Here is an 8,591-nt window from a genome sequence, read left to right on the forward strand (position 1 = left end):
CAAAGAAAATTATTCCAAGAAATCAACAGTAACCATTCCTTTTTAATCCCTGCATTATATCTGCTATGGAGGTCACAAAGTCAGTAAAATGAGAAGAGCTCTTACTATGCCAGTTATAAATTAATAAAGGTTTTTAATCTTGGTAGCTTTTCATTCCTAGACAAGGAGCATATGTCAGAAGACATATCACAAACAACAAAACCAGGATGAACCAGACCAAAAAAAAATTGAGCAAGCATGTCCATTTAAAAAACAATTACATAGAGCTGCCTTGGAATGGCCATATACATCCCCAGACCAGCCACTTTCATCTCCTCTGCTGCATTTAGGTTATGAAAGGATTTAGTTTCCCAAGAAAAGAATTTGAGACACAAGGAAGGCAGGGCAATTTTAAATTAAACAGCATGACTATGGTAACATCTGCAATAGATTGAATGCCCTAAACACAGTGCAGGAGAGATCTGTCGCCTTATCTACGGTTTGGTAAATAATTTCTCCTACTTCAAGGGTCATTACATCTTCAGCTCTTTCTGTCATTTGTGATTCCACTGAGGGGCTGGAGAATAAAGTCTCTACAGGTGCTTGAGGTGCAAGTGAGCAGCTATAAATAACATCCCAGAGTTCTGCTGTGCAGGGTATAAAAACCTCATTCCCAGCCTGACGTGCCTTCATTAGGCACTGACTCCCAGCCCCACAGGTCTCAGCATCTCCTGACATTGAATTTGGCAGCTGGTCACTGAGCAGCAATATGAGCCCTTAGGGAAAAGGTTTTTCTGTTCCCCCACATCCCCAAAGCCTCATAGTGCTCTCCTGAGAGAAATGGGGTTTGGGGGGTGGGGGGAAATCCTGACAAGTGGCGTGATCCCAAATGGGTGATTCAGCACAAAAACCTCCCTCTCCAGTCCTAAAGCCTGAGCTCCTCGTGTGGGGGATGACAGAGTGTGGGGTGGGAGCAGATCCTCTCTGGGCTGCACTCCCACATCTCTCCCCAGCCACCCCAGCTTGGGCTCCAGCCAAGCAGAGCTTGAGACTCCCCTGGAGCTCCAGAGCAGGCTGGGGTGAGCTGAAATAAACCCCTCAGCCTGGCTGGAGACTGCTCCTATTGCTGGGGAGGAGATTTACGGCTGGGGCAGGTGCAGCAGCATCACCCTGCTAATCCCCAAAGCTTGGTGCTGTAGCAGCAAACAGAAGAATCAACATAAAGGCTGTGGAGGGGTTCTCATTGTAGGGCTGCTGGTTCTTGAAGAGTCACCCTAATTAAAGGGAAGGGGGGGAAAACCCCAACCAGATTTGATGTGTGAGGTATTAAAACTAAAAGAGCTGAAGAGAAGGTGAAGGGGCAGGCAGAGCTAGACACATAAGCAGTGCACAGAGACCTCATGGGACAAGGTTAGGACAGAAGTGACAGCTGGTCTGAAGAAATAGCATTTTAAGATCCAAAGCTCTGTCAGGAAAATCCAACCGTGTGGCCGAGAGAGGAGTTCAATAAAAAATGGGCAGGCAGAGAAAGGACACAAGGTACATAAATACATGCTTATTCAATAAAGCAAGAAATGGAATGGCAAAATTGAGCAAACAAGGCTGCCTGGTGGTGGGAGACAGCCTGATTTATTTGCCTTGCTGAGACACAGCAGCGTGGAAAACACAGCAGGGAAACTGTGTTGTCTCGGTAGGAATTATTCAGCACAGGAGGGTTAGGTCATGGCTAGAGCATCACAAAGAGCCTCTGCAAGCCAAGTTTCCACAGGAAGAAAAATCACACAGATGATGCATAATTGATGCAGATGTACCAGGAGTGCTGAACGCTCTGGGGACTCAGAGGAAAATTATTTAAAAGAAAAAAAAAGTCAACAAATAGTTAATAATAAAGCAGGAGTGACTTCTAATTACCTGTACAAAACTGCCTACAGCCCATGCCACAGTGACAAGTTGTTTCTTAGCAACTCAGAGGTGGCTTTTGGAAGGGCTCCTTCCAAGGAGGGAAGCTCCCACCTTCTGGGGACCAAAGTTCAGCAGTGAACTCTGACTGCACCATCAGGTTTTAGGGGCTGTGGTACATTGGAGTGATCTATTTTGCCTTCTGTACCAAGAGAGAAGGCATCAAAAAATAAATAAATCTGGGAATGTGGACAGGAATCAAGCAGCCCTGTAAAGGAGGATATTGAAGTAATGGATTTAGCATGAGGGACACCAGGAGTTTCTTACAGATGAGGGGTGCAGCATCTGCTGAGTCAGCACACAGAGAAAAGTGCAGATTCTCAGGGCCAGATGGTTTCACCCAAAAGCTCTGCAAGAGGAGAGCAACAGAGCTGCCAGCATGGAGATCCCTTCCCATTAACCCCCTTCTTTGAGAAATGCTCAAGACAAATGAATTTCCCAGCCACAGTTTTTTTTTTTCCTTGCCAAAAAAGCTGATTATTTTGGGAAGTCAGCAGAAGTTACACACACCTTGCTGAACAACACATTTCTACAGAGCAAAACTGTTCCTTTCTGCAAGCAAATCTGAAAATAATATGGGAAACTCAGAAATCACATTATCTTTAAAATCATCTCAGGCACAGGCACCAGCAAGGGTCTGTTGATAAGTCAAAATATCCAGGAGAGAGAAAATATTGCCATGACTCAAGAACTGGATAGGAGACAGGCGTAGGTGGTTAATTTTTAAGTGGATCTAAGACCTGCATCATCATTGATGTTTAATAAATTAATGAGATGGAAAAGTACACAAAGAATAAATGTCAAATAGCAGAGAGAAGCTAGGGAAATTGCAGGGGTTCAGGAAATCTGCATGAGCAGACATACAGAAAAAATAAACCCACCCAGAACAGCCCTACTCCTCCATAGACACAAGGATTTTAATTCATTGGAAACTGTTTCCAGTGATAATTAATAGTGAAAAGGAGCAGAATTAAATGGAGCTGCTTACAGCAGATCTAAACTTTTCTCTGTGGAGTGCTGGCTGGGACAGTGGTGAGCAGAAGGGTTCCCATCTCCAGTGCCATCAGACCCTTCCCCTCATGTTATCTTAGTGCCACTGAAGTCTCAGGTGGGATGAGTTGTGGGTTTCAGCATGGGCAGTGCAAGCCAACACCCTCCATCTCAGGCTGAGGGAAAAGTCCAAAGGATGGACAAAAAATAACATCAAAAAGAAGCAGCTAGGGTCTGGTTAACTCCAGGAGAAACAGAATATACTGGAGGTTAATTGACACTTGCCCCCAAGGGAGAGAAATTTGGGGTTTCTTCTCATAAGAAAAAAGAAAATTAAAAGAAATAATTTAAAATGTGATGGACAGGTAATTGGGGGGACAAAAAAAAGCTGCATGGAATGTGCTGTACTTATTTCACAACATGTCAGTGTCCAGCAAGACCCTGCCCATGGTGGGATTTGCACAAGGATCCACACAGGGTCTACAGTCACCTTCCCTTTCATCCTCCTTCATCTAAATGTTCCAAGCACAAAATTTGATAAGGAAGTGACTGTACTGGTGCATTCAGGAGAAACCCTTCTCACACAGCAGTGCATTGCAGTGCAAATACTCTCCTGAAAGACACTTTAATAAAGCACTCTATTAAAAATAATCTGCCAGCAGAAGAGTATTGACTGTGTAAATATGATATTGGAGAGCTGGGAGAAAGCAAATATGGCTACAAGCAAACTCTGTTTTGTCAGGAGGGGGCAAACCCCCAAAGCTACAGAAACAAGCAAAATTGTTTATTATTTGCAAGACAAGGTAAAAGTGTTTAGCCAAGCACTGAGTCAGTGGGATCTGGGGTGTCCTTAGCCAAGTTCCTCCTGCTGAGAACAAGCTCCTGCCTTGCAGGGGTTGTGCTTCCTCCTGCTGTCCCCAAAGTGACAGCAGCATCCTCAGCTGATGTCATTGCACAAAGCTAATATTAAATGCTTTCAAATCTGATCAATACAATAGAACTTACATTTAATGGCCAGAAGGCTCTCAGCTGTTTTTTTAGTCCTAGATTCTCTCCTGGGTTCCTGACTCAAAAAGAAAACATTGTGGCTATTAAGTTAGTAAAGCTTGATTTATCACACAGCATTTGAAAATGTTCTCTCTGAAGCACACACTAACAGGTCAAATATTCCCAACCTTTTATTTGGCTGGAATGTTAAAAGCATTGAATAGATAATATCCAGGGCATTTTTGCAAGCAAGGCCTGTAAGTAGGAGGTTTGGAACATCTGTGTTCCTCTCAATTTACTTAACCTTTACTTCTTTTTCTTAGGGGAGTGCTATAATACTCTGAACTGAGCTATCTACCCAGCTTTCTTTTGTTAGGGAAAGGCAGTGCTGGAAGCATGACCCTCCGTTCCTGGATGCAGGCATTACCCCTGGAATCTGGGGGAATGACACCTTTGGCAGCATTTCAAACACCTCATCCAGGGAGCAAACAGATTGCTGCAGGAATTCCAATCAGAGCATCGCTCACACTTCACAATGCACACACTGTTCTTCAGCTGCAAATGTTCCTGTTGACAGCTATCCAACTTTGTAATTAGCCACAAGGCAGGGGATTCTCTGCACCTCCATCAAAGGGGTCCCCTGCCTCTCACCAGCGCTGACTCAGACATTTCTGCAGGGTGGGATGTGCTGCCAGTTTGGATTTTCACAGTGCCAGGAGGGGATTCCGAGTCCCGGCAGGTTCCACCGCACCAAGAGCTGCAGTGTCCCGTTGTCCCACCCTCCCTAAAGTGACAATGAGCCTTTCTCTGTCAGGGAACTCTGAGCCCCCAAAGCAGCACATGGGGCATCACTCCAGCACATCCTCTGGCTGCTCAGCCCCTTCCACCGCCCAGCCCTCTGCTCCTCCCCAAGCAGAGGAGCCGGGATGGGTGCAGGGGATGACAGCTGGAGGACCAGCATCCCACCCTGCCCCTTCCCTTTCCCTGCTGGAAAGCTGCTGACACAGATACACAAATAACCAGGAGCATGAAGGTACCAGGGAGGAGGGTGTTTGTAAAGCAGAACGCAGGCTGCTTAAATAATGAATTAAGAGGCATCAAAAATGCGAATGTAAAAGGACAGAGAGGGAAGGGCTGATATTTTAGACTATGCTACACCACAATGAATAAATTATAACAAAGGCTGAATAGTTTACTAAGTATAAAGATATCTAGCAACAGAAAAGTTCCTGCTCTTTTAATCCCCTACTGAGTCCCAAATGAAGACAGAGCTGAGAGGGCTCAGCTGGTCTGTGAGGTTTTCTTTCCATGTACATTTTCATCTGGACGGAGGCATTTTTATTTAACAGCATCCACCCTGTCTTTAAGCCTTTCACACCAGACAGGCTTGCTTATTTTTCTGATGCCGCTGAAGTTCTCCCAGTCATAACAAACACTGAGCACCCAGCCAGTGTGACAGAGATGAAGTGATGGGTAGGAGGCACATTTCATTGTGCTATCAAGGCCTGGGCACGGTAATTGGTGAGGAAACAATTGGGAGCTGTCAGCTGGAAACACACCCTGGTGATGCCTCTGCAGAGCCCTGGGTGGGTAATGAGTGATGGTCACTGTGGTCACCACTGCCCTCTTACTGGTGCCAGGCTCATCCCAGAGCCCTGACCAGCACAGCCATCCCTCCCTGTCCCTCACAGCCCCCTCCTGCCTGTCCCAAGGGCACCCAACATGTGAACATGATGAGGATTTTAATTACCTGCAGCATGCACAAGGAATCAAACCCCAAACAGGCAGAGCTGCCCACCCTTCACTGCAGGTTCAGGGTCTGCCCCTGTTCCTCAGCTGACACAGATCCATGGAGACTGGCTGAGAGATGATGAATTGTACCAGTCATTTACTGACCTTCATTGTCCTTCCTCTTCTCACAGGATCTGCCCACCAGACAGCTCTGAACTGGTGCTAGCATGGAATTCCCTAGGTTAGAAAAGACCTTTCACACCATGGAGTCCAACCATTAACCCAGCAGTGCATCAGTAAAAGCAAAATGAGAGTTTGGGGGTTTCCTCACAGATGGGGATGTCAGCAAGCCTTGATTCAATCACCAACGCTGATGAGGGACACTCTGCATCTCATCAGCCTTATTGCAATGCTTCCATCATGTTACAATCCTCACCTGCTTTCCACCCTTCTTCCATGGCAACTCAAACAATTCCTACCCTGAATTAACATGTACAGCTTATTTTTATTTTGCTCAGCTGCTGGAAGCTGTGGATCAGATGTCAGGCAGACAAATCATCTCCTCTGGCTTTAGCCCATGCAAAGGGATAATGCTGGACACCACAGCCCTCCTTGGGCAGCCAGCTCAAAGCTTCCCAGAGCTGAAAAGTCAACCAATCCCATCTTTGGGGACCAGCTGGGGGATACATTTGGAAAGGGGGCAATCTGCAAAGCTCAAATATTTTTCTTTAAAAACAACTGTCTTTATGGTGGTTGCTTAAAAAAAAAAAAAAAAACAAAAAACAAAAAACAAACCGAATAACAAATCCATCATTTTTCAATATTTTTTTACTATTTTTCAAGTATCAATGGCCCATATTTCCATGACAGCAGGTGCATGTGCACACAACCACCTTTCCTAGTGAACTGCACTGGAGAAGTGATTAGGTAGTGGAAGGTGCAGGATATATTGCATGGCTGGGTGATGTGCTGCAGAACTGAAAATCAAGACTTTGCAGCAAAACAGGAATTACATTAACTATGAAAAGGTGAAAGTCCAGCACAAAGTGGTTTTAGGACAAAACATGAAGCAGGATTTTATTATGAAAGATTGCCTGAAAATTATTTTCCAACACCAACTAAGTTGCTTAAATACACCAATATTATAGATCTGAATCATCCTAGGCTAAAAGCTAAAAATTCCACATATTAATTTTTTGCTTCTACAAACAGGAAGGAAAAAAAAAAAACCAAACGCATGACTGCAGGAGCAGTCGCAGTGAGCAGATTCTGCATCTGGAATGAGATTCCCTTGGAGCGTTGGGAAGGGCTCTAGTGACACCTGCTGCTCTCTGCTGCAATAGTGGGAGAGCTCTGCCTTGCCTGAACGGGGTGTCCCTCAAGGAAAGGGACATTTCCAGCCTGCACAGCCCCCAGCAGCAGCAGATCCTTCTGAAAGCACCGGGAGCCTGAACCGCAGCCCCAGCACTGCCGGGGGAGCGTGGGCAGAGAGCAGATTTGGGGTTCTGAAATGGGGATGATCGGCCTGAAAATCAGAAATAGATTTTACATCGAGTCCAGCTTTACCCCAGCACCGCCAAGACACAACCAAACCGTGTCCCCAGGTGCCACATCCCCGTGTCTGTTAAACAGGGATGGGGACTCCATCACCTCTCTGCACAGCCCCTTCCAACATTTAACAACCCTTCTGGCGAAAAAATTGCCCTAATATCCACTCCAATCCCCCACTGGCACAATTTAAAGCTGTTCCCTCTTCGTGGTTCCCTGGGAGCTGAGCCTGACCCACCCCTGGCTCCTGTCAGGGAGCTGTGCAGAGCCAGAAGGGCCCCCCGAGCCTCCTCTGCTCCAGTAATTCATCATAATTCGTCATAATCCATCATCATCAGTATTTCTCCATAATTCATCAATTATCAGTGATGACTGATATGGTAAAATTTCATTGTTTTCTGTTTGTTTTCTTTACTGAGACTATTCATATTCGACGGTGAGTTTATTATCAGCTCAATCTAGAAAATAACTGACGCATTCTCAACCTTCTCTTTTAAAATCCTGGTTGAACGTCATCTTTTGTTCAGCTTTCAACAAACCCAGCCCTCAAACACCTGGCAACCAAAATTAGCATTCCTGACACTCTTTTGTTCCCAGGTGATGGGGGAGCAGAGCTCCAGACAATTGATTTCTCACCCACTACTCGAAAGCTTTATGCCCTTTGTGTACTACATTAATAAATACTTTTCTAAAGGCCAAAAGAAGGTCTGATTTAAATAAAAAAAAAGTCAAAAGAACAATGTCACTGTTGACGTTATACATATTCAAAACAAATTTATTCTCAGTAATAGTGCAATTTACCTTTTCTTTCTACTTCTCCTCATTTTTGATTTGCCATAGAATGATTGGAAAAGGAAATCAAGAAAACGTAAAGGAAATCAAGAGATAGTTTATTATTCGAGTTTTATTCCCCAATCCAAAAGATAATGGTAACAACAAATACTTAATGTTATTCTATTTATATATATATATATATATATATTTTTTTTTTTTTGGCTCTGTCCCAACCAGGTTTCCACACATTTCACTTGATTCATAACCACATTCCCAGAGGTCTCCTGAGCTCCAAGCTTGAGAATGACTCTGCCTGTTTTACTCACCTGAAACCTTACACTTGTTCCTCTCTCCTCAGCTCTCTTGTTCCCTGAGTGCACCTGTCCCCCCCAAACACAAAATGCTGTTTCCAGTGCACTGTTGGCACAGTTCAAACTGCAGGGTTTGGGTTTTGGACTGGGCTGGGATGAACTGAGCACCTTGGGCAGTCCAAAGGCTCCAAGGCATCAAGATGGGCAATGGTCACCAGTTTTTCAAACAATTATAAGTTTGGTTCATTTACTTATCAGGGGTTAATCCTTCAATTACACCCTCAGATAATGAAGTAATTTACCCCAGTTTAC

The sequence above is a fragment of the Erithacus rubecula genome (assembly GCF_903797595.1).
Source record: "Erithacus rubecula genome assembly, chromosome: 13".
Classification (NCBI taxonomy): domain Eukaryota; kingdom Metazoa; phylum Chordata; class Aves; order Passeriformes; family Muscicapidae; genus Erithacus; species Erithacus rubecula.